At 42.3% G+C, this 14,352-nt stretch overlaps 1 pseudogene; it reads left to right on the top strand.

Moving 5' to 3' along the window:
- LOC139444848 (uncharacterized) overlaps window positions 1-14,145 on the top strand; it is a 28,438-nt pseudogene extending 14,293 nt beyond the window's left edge.
- The last annotated feature ends 207 nt before the right edge of the window (window positions 14,146-14,352 follow it).

Raw genomic sequence — 14,352 nt, 5'->3', positions numbered from 1 at the left:
CCGACATGGGTACAGTGTGAAACCCATTTCTGGTGTCCCCCGCCGTGATATTGCTGGAATATTGCTAAAAGCGGCGTAAAACCATATTCACTCACTCACTCGATCCCCCACATGGGTACAGTGAGGGAAGCCCTTTTACGGTGTCCCCCTCCGTGATGTTGGTGAAACATTGCTAGAGGCGGCGTAAAACCACACTCGCTCTCTACTACAAGGATATGATGTTTGTTACTTAACGCCGCACTCAATAATATTCTATATTATGTCGACGGCCTGTAATTAATCGGCCTGCGTCCCGTTCCTCAAAGCGATCGTAGCGCTAAGACAGTCGTAAACCTATGTTAAAGTATGGGAGTTACGATCACCTTAGCGCTGAGATCGCTTTGTGGAACGGGGACCTGGTCCGGGCAATCCAGTGATCGAAATTGTGAGACACGATCCACGCCGTCGGGGAGGGAGAAATATTCTAGCTACACGACGGCAGCTTGGAAATAATTGAGTCTAGAACAGAAATCGAGCGATCGATAGTGTAAGAAGACGCTACCTACACATTCGCCTGATGAAGGGGTGAGACATAGCCCTGGAAGATACTGACAAACATTAAACAATTTGTTATCCATTAAAAAAGGAATATCATCGTGTTCAAATAACGTTCAAAAGTAAATTAATTGTGTTAATTCAATTCAAATGAGCTGAGCTCTTGCACCGCTCTGCGTACCCGACGTCCAACAGCAGGTGTGGTATACACCCCGTCTATTATAAAGTTCCTCCCACTGCAAGATGGTTCTTCTTACTCCTCAATACCCTCAGGTGATGATAGCTCTGCGGGGAATCGGTGCCATAGAAGACCTACCAATCAGAATGCAGAAACAACTTGCAAGATACAGTACTTTCCAAGAGTGAGTTACATAGTCTGGGCATATTACGTCGTAGAGGTGAGGTGAAGTGGGGTTTAACGTCGCGTCCAAGATTATTGCACTTATATAGCGACGTGCATGTACGTGTGTGTGTTTGTGTGGCTGCTTGTACTAGTCCGGACTGATGCCGATTTATAGTGCTAGCTCACTGAGATACCATGCCGCAGTTTAACATGAATACCCCACTCAGACACAGTATACTGACTCCGAGCCGACCAGTCCTTGTTTTAGCCCCTTAATGCCGAGCGCCAGACAGGGTAACAACAAGTACCATCTTTTAACGTCTTTTGGTATGACGCTCTCCGGGCGGACGCTCTACCACGAGACCACGGGGGTCTTTACGTCATAGAGTTATAAACAGGTGGTTATTATACACGGTTCACTTTTGCAGCATAGTACACATTTACACAGTGTTTGTTTGCTGTTTAACGCCGCGCTCAGCAATATTCCAGCTATATGACGGCGGTCTGTAAATAATCGAGTCTGGACCTGACATTCAAGTGATTGACACCATGAGCATCGACCTCGCAATTGGGATACGATGACATGCATCAACCAAGTCAGCGAGCCTGACCACCCGATCCGGTTAGTCGCCTCTCACGACAAGCATTGGTTGCTAAAAACCAGGGGCGCGTTGCAAGCCACGAATCGCTTAGAGAAAGCAACTTACTCGCTCACCCCGGGGTCTGCAACAGTTCGAAGCGCTTGCGCACTCTTCCAAAATGGCGGTGCAACCACCGCTTGGTTGCCTTGACGTAATGAAGAACGTAATTGAAGAGGCTCGATGACGAGCTGATGAAATTTATGACTACTTTGAAGATGTGGATCCGACCGAGGATAATGGGATGTCAGCTGCCTTTGTTCATTTCCTCGCTGATCCAGTCAAGAATTTCTTCTTCCGCCGTCAAAGTGGTTTGACAACGAAGCGACCTCGCTTGCAAGCGGCGTAAAGTTAGCGCACTGTTGTAAGGAGAATCGCTGTACATCGCTTGCAAGCGATTGGCGCTTTGCAACGCACCCCAGTCGGGAATGGTGGAGGTGCCCGGGTATACAACTAGTAAGCGTGTAACAACACTGAGACTAGACTCATTTGGTGACAAATTCCAACAAAATGTCCGGGTTAGTGAACGCGAACTACCAGATCACGAAATGCAGCCTCGTTTTCATTGTATACGTTGTAGAACAATTTCATGTGTACCTAAGTATGCAATAACATGTGGCATAAGTTGATAGTAATTTCAAATTACACAATTACATTCCATGAATGACGCTGATGTTTAATGTTGCATATCCCCTGCAGATTTGGATCGAAACGGATGATTGTCAAGCAGCATCATCGACCCGAATCCTTCTACTTCCTGCTCTTCGGCACAGGTATACCGCGTGCATTCGCCCCCACACACATGCGCAGATGCGCTCACACACACGCGCAAACATGTTCATGCGCAGACATACGATTGAACACTTGGTGTCATCACTTTACAGTAATTCGTTTATGTAGGTTCTTGGGTTTGTCTCGCTAACTACCTTGGGCTTCTTTTGTTATGTGGCAGAGATTCGTACGGAAGCCTTTTCGGGCCATTTGTTTTTTTTATTTTGTTCTTGCAATCTTAAGATACTTCTAATTTCAAGATTCTATGTTGAAATTTCAAGATACTAAGTTGAAATTTAAAGATACATACTAAGTTGAAATTTAAAGATAATAAGTTGAAATTTTAAGATTTTTAACTTTAAATTTCAACTTAAAATCTTGAAATTTCAACAAAATAAAAAACAAATGGCACTTAAAGGCTTCCGTAGATTCGAACATGCTCACATTGGAAACCTTAACTTTATTAATACAACGGTTAAGTGTTTGCACTCCTCAGTGATGGTGGCCGTGCTACAGGAGAGTGGACACGCCAAGACAGCGGTGGAGCTCACCAGAGGGCACAGCTTCGGGGTAGGAAAATCAGACAGCCTAAACTTGGCATGCTTTTTTCGCGTTAACAAATTACCTAGTCTGTCTTACAGACCCTGATAGAACTATATATCAAATACAGCCCATGCAAGTCTACAACGTTTGGCAAGTCTAGATTACTGCAGTATCTGAAAATGTAGAGAGTCACTGATAACTGAACAACTGTTTTTTCTGTACGATATGTTCATTTCAGAGACTAGATGTTAGTCTATAAACTACGCGCAAATGCACTTTATTCAATGTTCTCATTCGACATATAACATTTGGGGACACACATATATGTACAATAGTCTAAAACTATTAAGGGTTTCAATTTCTGCGAGTTTAGCTATACGATTTAATTATCGTAAGGGTTACACTCGTTTATCGCCAAGATCGCTTCGTGGAACGGTGTCTTCACCGGCCAAACTATTAAAAACAAATTAGCGATATATATATTATGATTGGTGTTTGTATTCCTTGTCAACTGACAAATTCCCCTTCTTTGTCATGTTTTACGTATGCTTGTGTATCAGGAATTGGCTATCATGAGTGGCACCACCAGACAATCCTCCGTCATCACCAAGTCCCACGTGGAGCTCCTCGCGGTCACGGAGGAGGTACGTAAGGATCGCCGTCAGCGTTAAACAATATGGGCACCTCCTGGTATTAAAGAATGACATAGTTTGGGACGTTATTCGTTATTCAATTTTCACTTTATTTGTCTGCCGACTCAGCTTTACGTAGATCTGTCCAGCAAATAATTACCATTCTAATTGCATAGAAAGACCGTCTCCATTATACACAAGAACAGTGTACTGTTGAGTGTTTGTCTAAGTCTACTCCTGAACGTTTGTCTGAGTGCACTCTTGAGAGTGTTTATTTGGATGTTTCTTGGAGTATTCTTGAGAGCGTGTTTTTCAGTGTACCCTTCTGTGCGTTTATTAAGGTGTACCCTTGAGTGCGTTTATTCAAGTCTACCCTTAATTGCGTTTATTCAAGTATACCCTTGAGTGCGTTTATTTAAGTGTACTCTTGAGGGCGTTTATACAGTGTACCCTTGAGTGCGTTTATTGAAGTGTACCCTTTTGTGCGTTTATTAAGGTGTACCATTGAGTGCGTTTATTCAAGTGTACCCTTGAGTGCGTTTATTCAAGTATACCCTTGAGTGCGTTTATTTAAGTGTTCCGTTGAGTGCGTTTATTCAAGTGTACCCTTGAATGCGTTGCGTTGAATCTAGTTGCACTGGTATATTCTCATGACAGAACTACAGACGGATCTTCATGGTTGGTGGGATACGGAACCTTCACGACCCCGACCAGCTACAGTTCCTAGGGTAAGTGGGATCCCATGTACCTTCAAATTAGGCGATATTTTTAAAGGGCAATAACACTCATTTTGAAAATTACATAATCCCGTATTTGGAATCACTGTGTCTTGCTGTAACGACTTCACCAAACCACATGTCTCTGTTGATGGCCTGATTACGATGAACCAGGACCACTAGATGTTTCAACACAAATGAGTGAGTGAATATGGTTTATACAGCTTTTGGCAATATTCCAGCAATATCACGGCGGGGTATGCCAGAAATGGGCTCCCATGTTGGGAATCGAACACGGGTCTTCGGAGTAACGAGCAAGCGCTTTAACCACGAGACTACCCTACCACAGATGTTGCAACAGAAAACGTTAGTCGTGACTTGAATGTGTCGTGTTGATAAAACATCCATTGGTTTGGAATTTACTTTATTTCAGGAATCTGGCGTTCCTCCAGGACTGGCCACTGGAGCTGCTAACACAGGCTGATGCTAAGCTCGTCACCTTCTGCTACTTCCGGTAACCACCACGAGTCACGTGTTGTCTCATCAATTTCTTCCGTGCAATATACGTCGTGATATAAAAATGTATAAGAAAATTTATAGCTGGCATTTATACAGGTTTATGCTCTATATTTGGAAGCAACAGTTGACATGCACGAAATCTCCATACTGAAATGAACGTTCTCATCAAATTAATTATCACCAGGATCGAGATCACCTGACAAGACCATTACAAGCACAGTGTCAAGTCTAGCTCACACTGGTGTATACCCGTAAGCGAAAAGCAATACCCCATTTATCCTAAATCTCGTAGAGTGCCGCAGTTTCTCGCTCCCTCCGAGATCAGGTACGTGAATGTTGTTTTCGTGCTGCAGGTGCAAGACTGTCATGGTCAAGGACAGCAACTTCTCAGACTGGATTTTTATTGTCAAGTCGGTGAGTAAACATTCATGTATATCTAATATTGCTGGCCTATTCAGTATGGTTATGCCCACTCTCCTAACCAGAGTTCCATGCGACCAGCTTAATACCTCTGCCACAGGCCAGCGCCATGTGACGATTCGTCACACCTTACACAAACCATTCAAGATATTGCATATGTTTTTCATCTGTTTCATTTTTGACAAGTCTATATATCTAGACAAACATATGTCATAGAATGTTTAATTTTCATTGAGATACCCTAAATCGTGAAAAACTATTTCCATTTGCGTTGTTATCCTATGTTTACATTGGTTGTACGACTCCACGTGCTGTCATTGAAGCCCTACGGAGAGATAGCGATACGGTCACTTTGATGTGTAAACATGTATTGCCATGCAACTTACTGTCGCAGTTGTAGTAGCATATGCAAAACAATGTGTAAAGCACCCATAAATACTTGCATTAGTACGTTCTATTCTGATTTCTGAAAAGGCCCGTTCGTTTACAAACAAGAGAAAAGTCCGGTCACGTGATATGCAAATTAGCCTGTGGCAGTGGTGTTAAGCAAAGTCGCCACTGCGTCGGAGTGTGGGTAATTCCCTGAAAACTTCAGAACGGCATATTTCAAGCTATTAAAGTGTGTGTTCGATGACGTAAATGCCGCTTGCGGTCGTAGTTTAGGCACGTCATTTTTCACATGGGACGCAAAACAAACGTTACACCAATGGGCGATCTTTTTGTTCCAAAGGGCAATAACTCTCCTTTTGAAATGATATAAGCGACGGTCCAGCCTGTCGCTTCCGGTCTGGTTCCCGGATCAATGCGCGCTGCGACAACGACTGACATGTAGAGACGGAGCCAAGCTAAAGAGTTATCCTGTTGCACCTTCGTTCAAAAACGGTCGTTTACAACTGAATATTTTTAACTAGCACATATTTTGTAGTGATTATTAGTTTATAATATCAATATTTGTTGAGTATTCAACTACAAGACGAATTGTCACTTTGGAATATAGCGGGGAAAACGTCATGAAAAAGGGTATATCTTCACGGTATTTTCTACGTCAGAAAACAGCGAGGCATTCTGTCAGTCTGGGCTAACATATTGCATCGATGAAATAATGCAAATTTTATGTATCAGCATTTGTGTTATTTCCTACAACAATTCATGCATTCAAATATCAACAAATACTACCACGAACTTCAGTTTAATAAAATTAGTGATACGCCAACATTTGCAGCACACAGACATCTTTGACAGGCCTTTACCAATGATCTATATAGTAAGTATACATCCGTGCCTTTACAAATATTTTAAGAAGAAATAACGTTCAAAATAATAAAACAACTGATTTTAAATGTTACTTTTTATATCAAATTTAAAGTTGCATCTGAATATTTAAATTTATATTATTTTTGTAGAAATAGGCCTAATGAACATCTACCATGCAGCTATTAAGCAATCAGTTACTCAGTTGCAACATGCAACTAGTCATCATACTTTGAAATAAGAGATGTTATTTGTTTTTGCATATAACAGATTATACTTACATATTTTACAGTCAGTGTCTATAATCAGGCGCAATATGTATTTTGACTGAACATTTCAGTCAATATGCATATTGACTGATTCACCCAGGTAAGGTATATTTTTTCTTAAATTTTCATTCATTTATTATTGACTAAAAATAGGACCGGATTTTAGACAGACAGGTTGAAATGTATAGACTGCATAATTTAATCTTCTCAAATTAATTTGGTTCTAGTTTGATCTTATCAAGATCAAAGTAACTTATGTAAGAAATTAAAAATGTTTTCACAATGAATTGATTGATTCTCCAAACCTGAAAGAATACCAGAGTCCCAATACTAGTACACATGCACAAGTGTGCCAAGATATTAAATAAAACAATAAGAGTCATTGTGCAATGCTGATATCTTTTGGTGTGAAGAGAAAAAAGAAAAACATTATTAATTTGTTTGTTGGAATTTGAAACATCAGTTTAGAACAAGGAAACATAAAAAGCAAGGCCTAATGAAGTTAAGAATCAGCTGTATCTGTGTCACAATCATATGATTATTGTCAATGCAAACTGGATGTAGACACTGCATTGTTAACACAAAAAACATTATAGAGATTGGCAATTAGTATGAATATATTGTTTTATTTTATAAAAATTGTAGTTGGTACAAATACTCTTGAATATGTATTTTAACTAATTTATAGGGTCCCCTGTGTCTGAATTGGGTTTTTTCTGCTTTGTAAAATTAAAAAAAGGCCAAAATAATATATATCTTTCATTGATCATATTGAAATATAATCATGGTAGTATTTGGCAACAAACAGCTACCATTCATATACATAAAAATCCTTGTATACAACATGCACCAATTAACCCTTAAATATCAAAACAGATTTCAGTGATTTCCATTTCTTTTATTTTGAAGATTGTATCATGATATCTAGTTGATGACGTAATTTTACAGTGCCTGTTACTCTTACAATTTCTTGAGAACTTTTCTCATTGCTCTCAGTTATATATCTGACAAATACTTACATGTGTTGCTGTCAATATTCACAACATTGAGTCTACGGGCAACGTTGCATGAGACCTTCACATTTCGCGTAACGTATCGCCTCACAGTTTTACATAATGAAATGCATGCATATGATGTGGCCTGCTCGGCGATGCTACAACATAGATATAGGAGTAACGTATACAAAATCTACTTAATTTTCATAATCATACATCAAGGGCAACACTTTCAGTACCGATTGCAAAACGTCAACAAAGCGACCTGGGAGGAACGATCAGCTTATTTCACCGCATCGCTTCGAACGCCTATCTAGTGGTTAACTATACAATATAATCAGTCGTGGTCATCCCTGATGTATAATTATATCAAGGAACATTTATTTCCGGACATGGCAATAGATAAATAATTGTTTAGGCGAAAAGATATGCTGTCCGCACACAAGTGTGACCGTTGCCGACAGAGGTGAAGGTTGTACTAGTTAACTGTCTATAGGCGTCATAGTAACTTGTAGTGCTCGTATGGCGCATACCACATGCGCCGTCAGTTAAGGTTGGACCGTCCGGGTCAGCGCACCTAGCGGGTTAGTGAAGGGAAGATAAATTGAAAAAGATCGCCCATTTATCAAGTTCTAGATCCTTGGAGATATCGCTGCAATGAAATTGCATTACAATGCTTTGCAGACCATTGTGATGTCATCGGTTACCAAGACGTTACAACCAAATAAATTTACTAATCTCTCGACCCGTGAAGATCCGGGTCAGAATGGGCCTTCAGCAACCCATGCTTGCCGAAAAAGGCGACTATGCTTGTCGTAAGAGGCGACTAACGGGATCGGGTGGTCAGGCTCGCTGACTTGATTGAGCAATATTCCAGCAAAATGACGGCGGTCTGTAAATAATCGAGTCTGGACCAGACAATCCAGTGATTGACATCATGAGCATCGATCCACGCAATTGGAATACGATGATATGCATCAACCAAGTCAGCGAGCCTGACCACCCGATCCCGTTAGTCGCCTTTTACGACAAGCATAGTCGCCTTTTACGACAAGCTTGGGTTGCTGAAGACCTTTTCTACCCCGGATCTTCACGGGTCAATAGTTTAAGGTAATCCATGACTCTAGTGTCTGATAGTGTATGTTATTGATGCAGGGTTCAGTAACTGTGTTGAAGAAACTCGCCAAGGCTCAAACAACGCTGAACAAGAAAACAGGACGGTATCACCAAGTTGCCAACACTGATGGCTACGTGGCCTTCCAGAGCAACGCCCTCGCATACGCCCGTTACCTTGCATACAACAACAAGACATTGCCATCCCCGCTTACTTTGTCACTCAACTCAAGTTTCAACGCGGACAGTGACGTCACACAATCGAATGACGTCACTGATGAGGTCGACCGATTTCTGCGACGGGTGACACGAGTCAATCGTCCAATGACGTGTTCCCCTCGTAGGAAGTTGGGAGGGGTTGGCGGGCCCCGGATATCCATGTCGGCTGTCTGTGGCGCACAGAAGAGAAAGGTTTGTTTTTTGGTTTTGTTTGTTGTTTTACGGCGGTAAATAATCGAGTCTGGACCAGACAATCCAGAAATTGTCATCATCAGCATCGATCCACGCAATTGGGATACAATGACATGTATCAACCAAGTCAGCGAGCCTGACCACCCGATCCCGTTAGTCGCCTTTTACGACAAGCATAGTCGCCTTTTACGGCAAGCATGGGTTGCTGAGGACCGTTTCTACCCGGATCTTCACGGATCCCTTGTCTCTAGGGCTGACACTTCGTGATATAATTGAAAATGGCGTAATACCGAATTCACTCATTCACTTCTTCCATTCCCGGGACTAACATCCTGTGTGGATTTTCTTTTCAGCCTAGAAGTACCGAGACGTCGACCTCCAACCCATCAACGCCGACATCAACCACCACAACAGGTGCGGTAAAGTCATGGATGTTGTCAAACAATACGTTGATGAATACCTTCTGACATTTTAGTTTGCACTCCTTCTCAACATTCATACCCTCTCTGAAATGAATAACGTCATAAATATGGAGCGTACGTTGTCCTTACCGGTCATTCATTCTGCAGTCCAAATGTGAAACGGGGATTCGCGTTGAGTCGTGATTTCAAAATTAAAACGCAAAATTTAACCCTGATATCGGTTCGTACAGACTTAAATTGTGAAATCTGTAAATGACAATATACGATAAAAAAATAATCAATGAATAACATTCAATCACACATTTGCAGGTTTTCAATAAAAAACAAACTACAATGGGTAAAAAACGTGGCTGCAGCAACATGTAACAGGCCCCAGAATTTACATCTTCCCGAAGGAAGGGAGTTAACTGTGTGTAAAAGTCCAGTTAACTCCCTTGCCTTGGGGAGATGCAGAATTTACAGACCGCCGTCATATCGCTGTTATATTGCTGAGTGTGGCGTTAAACAACAAACAAACAAAACTAATACACTGAAATAACATGGAAAAAGATGTTAACAAGATATTGGCACGGTAGTGCCGTTCCGTGTGGTAGCGTTCATGTTGGCATTGGCGCTGGTAAGCCAAGAGAAGGCGAGTTAGGAAGACAGCGGCTGAAGGGATGGCGGTTTCCAAAATGATCGAACACATGTACACACGTTTTCCCGAGGCAAGAGTGTCTACTAACCATGCCAAAGCCTAGTTTTAGGTTTGTTTTTTGTTGTTTTGTTTTTGTTGTTTTACGCCGCACTCAGCAATACTTAAGCTATATGACGGCGGTCTGTGAATAATCTGGACCAGACAATCCAGTGATTGACATCATGAACATCGATCCACGAAATTGGGGTACGATGACATGCATCAACCAAGTCAGTCGCATCTTACTAGTGGACACTCTTGCCTCGGGAAGATGTGTGAACTAGACTATATGTCAAAGCCTAGTTTAACGAAACCAGTGGTCACTTGACAACCCACAACCTGAGTAGCCAATATATCTAATGTGGTGAGTGAGTGAGCATGGATTTACACCGCTTTTAGCATTATTCTATGCAGCAATATCACGGCGGGGGACACCAGCAATGGGCTTCACACGTTGTACCCATGTGGGGATTCGAACCTGGGTCTTCGGCGTGATGAGCGAACGCATTAGCAATTAGACTACCCCACCGCCCCAGATGTAATGTGGAGACTATCGAAGGCGTATCAAGTTGAACTGCACGGGATCTGCAGGTCGGTATGACGACATAATTTTGTCGATCTCGCAGGTGCGCCGACGTCAAACATGTGCGATGATCCACGAGCATACTGGGTGTGTGTTACGTAACACGAGCGAGCAGAGAAGTATCAGATTACAGACCGCTGGGTGAGATTGTCCATTAGAGGACAGGTGTTCGGTGTTTGCTAAACTCTCTCTCTATCCGGATAAGGAGATAGAGTGATAGTGATAGGAAATAGAGTTACATTAATTTTAATGAAATTGGTAGACAAATGTAGCAACTTTGAATAGCAATTTGGGAAATATACTTATGGGTAAAAGTAACTGGTTTTCTTCTTCTTTGTTATTTTGTGATTTCATATATTATTTTTTGAAGATTTAGGGATTTTAACATGAATTATATAGATTTTCTGAACATTTTGTTATATATGAAACGTCAAGTGATTAAATACTCAAACTCAAATTCTGCACAGGAATGTTTGTGTTCTTTAAACAGATCACGGCGAAATATGTATATATTCCTTTCGCTATTGCTTGTCGTAAGAGGCGACTAACGGGATCGGGTGGTCAGGCTCGCTGACTTGGTTGATGCATGTCAACGTATCCCAATTTCGTGGATCGATGCTCATGATGTCAATCACTGGAGTGCCTGGTCCAGACTCGATTATTTACAGAGGTATTAATGTTAGAATATCCACTGCAACATAGAGATGTGTATGTATGATGTCCGTCAATACTAAGTTGTTCCCGTGTTGACCAGATGACAGTGACGTGCTTGACCTACACCCCGACCACAACATACACGTCAACAGTGGCAGGATCCGAACGTTCCTCGACGACCTTGATGCTGGATCATCGTCAAAGGTGGGTTAAGCCACTCGTTGGTTTTGTATTAATTCAAGGGGCAAGAAATACTTTCATCTATCTACGTAGATGTAAGTGTCATCTACGTAGATGGAAGTATTATCTACGTAGATGATAAAAATATTACACTGTGGCACTAATACGCTTCCATACATTTAGCTTCTGTTCTTTACGTATCTGATCATGGCGCCTCTTTACTTGATATTGGCCTCAGTTAATTCAAATAAAGCGGAGGTCTAACTATTTCAGCCGTCAGCAGTAACAGAAGCAGATGTGAACCCTGAGTTCGTCCTGGTCCAGACTCTCACCAGGGGGCAGGTGTTTGTGAGTACTTTATTTAACCCCTTGCATTAGGGGTGGCAATTGCGGGTAGTTTAAATACTTAGTATCGCGTTCTGCAGACACTACCCCCTCCCCCCATACGTAACTCAGGTGACTCAAATGAGTGAGTGAGTGTGGTTTTACGCCGCTTTTCGCAGTATTCAAGCAAGATCAACAACGAGGTGGACACCAGAAATGGGCTTCACGCGTTGTACCTATATGTAGTGAATCGAACCCGGGACCTTTGGCGAGAGGAGCGAACGCTTTAACCACTAGACTACCCCATCGCCCACCGTGCGATATTGTTCCCACATGAAATCATGTTATCAGTATGCTTTATTTTTTTACTTCCATTACATATGCATCTGTTGAAAATATCGATCATCTAGCGCGTTATTGCTGTCATTTGAACTCGTCATTGATATATCGGCGAACAGTTGCAATGTATCGATTATTTATTCCATCGTCTGTCCTAACATGTCTGTTTCTCTCGATCTGATTAACAAACAGTTTAAAGTTTTGAAGGAAATGTGCCTGTTGTAAGCCTCTCGACTCACGTTGCTATGGTTGCACACAGGGCCTGGCCCAGGTTGTCCTTGGCGACCAACCGAGTCTCAGCATGGTGAGCAATGGCGTGGAGTGTCTGATGATCAACAAGCGCTTCTATCTTGACCACTGTCCTCCAGCGTTGCTCAGGCGACTCAAGACCCAGGTAGGTCAGCTCTCCGTGAAACACAATTCTGGGCAATCCACAAAGCTCCAGCATGGATCCTAAGTGTCCATGGCTCCAGGGAATCGTAACGCTAAGGTCTCTTTGTGAAACGGGTCCCTGATGTAATCAGAGACCATATAATTATATGGTGTCTGATGTAATCATATCAAGTAACTTTAAATTGATGAAAAGTTCAATGGCATGAAATTGGAATGTGTCCGCCTCTATGTGGCTGGAGAGAGTTGTGTTTATGTGGCTGGAGTGAGTCAGTGAGTTGTGTTTATGTGGCTGGATTGATTCAGTGAGTGAATGAATTGTATTCATGTGGCTGGATTGAGTGAGTGAGTTGTTGTTATGTGGCTGGAGTGAGTCAGTGAGTTGTGTTTATGTGTCTGGAGTGAGTCAGTGAGTTGTGTTTATGTGGCTGGATTGAGTGAGTGAGTTGTTGTTATGTGGCTGGAGTGAGTCAGTGAGTTGTGTTTATGTGTCTGGAGTGAGTCAGTGAGTTGTGTTTATGTGGCTGGATTGAGTGAGTGAGTTGTGTTTATGTGGCTGGAGTGAGTCAGTGAGTTGTATTCATGTGGCTGGATTGAGTGAGTGAGTGAATGAGTTGTGTTTATGTGGCGGGATTGAGTCAGTGAGTGAATGAATTGTATTCATGTGGCTGGTTTGAGTGAGTGAGTGAATGAGTTGTGTTTATGTGGCTGGATTAATTTAGTGAGTTGTGTTTATGTGCCTGGATTGATTGATTGAGTTGTGTTTATATGGCTAAATTGATTTAGTGAGTTGTGTTTATGTTGCTAGATTGATTGAGTGAATTATGTTTCATGTGGCCGGATTGAGTGATTGAGTTGTGTTATGTGGCTAGATTGATTGAGTGAGTTGTGTTTATATGGCTCGATTGAGTGAATGAGTGAATCATGTTTTATGGGTGGCCCTGTCGTCTAAGACGCCGCGATTCGCCGCGCAGAGTTGCGTCACTTTGGGCACGCCAGAAACCTATGATTGTGGGTTCGAATCCCGGTTCGCCCCGATTGTTTCTAGGTTTGTCAGCACCATACCCGTGCTCGTGGGTTTCACCGAAGTGGTAAACGTCTGAGACCTCCATCACTTCGGGCTTTCCTCCCACATTAAGCTGACACGCCGTGATATAACTGGAATAATGTTAAAAGTGGCGTTAAACCCAACTCACTCACTCACACTCGAAATGGTGGAGTGAATCAAGGTGAGCTCCTCTACCCAATATTTGACTGGCGTGTTTCTGTGTGCAGGTTTCTCCTTATCCCAGTGACGAGAGGCTTCAGGGGGACCTGGTGGTGCGCGCGGACTGGGAGGTGTACAAACAACGTGTGACCGCAGAGGTGTTAGTCAACAGACCCCATTCCATTAATCAACCCCAAGAATACAATCTAGCTTGATCTGAAGAGTAGCTATCCTGCTCGTGTCTTGGCATCCTCGTCAACAGATCTCATCCCTTATACGTCACGAGAACAGCAGTGTACAAGTTTAAATCGTACACGCTTACGTCCATCTAGTTTCTTCTGAAGAATACCACTGTCGCCCAACAAATCCATCTATAGTGATATGACGATACAGTGCTGCCCAATAGGTGGATGTGGTGGACT

This window comes from Haliotis cracherodii, unplaced genomic scaffold, assembly GCF_022045235.1.
Source record: "Haliotis cracherodii isolate W230 unplaced genomic scaffold, xgHalCrac1.p SCAF_6, whole genome shotgun sequence".
Lineage (NCBI taxonomy): Eukaryota > Metazoa > Mollusca > Gastropoda > Lepetellida > Haliotidae > Haliotis > Haliotis cracherodii.
This window is presented reverse-complemented; position numbering and strand designations above follow the sequence as displayed.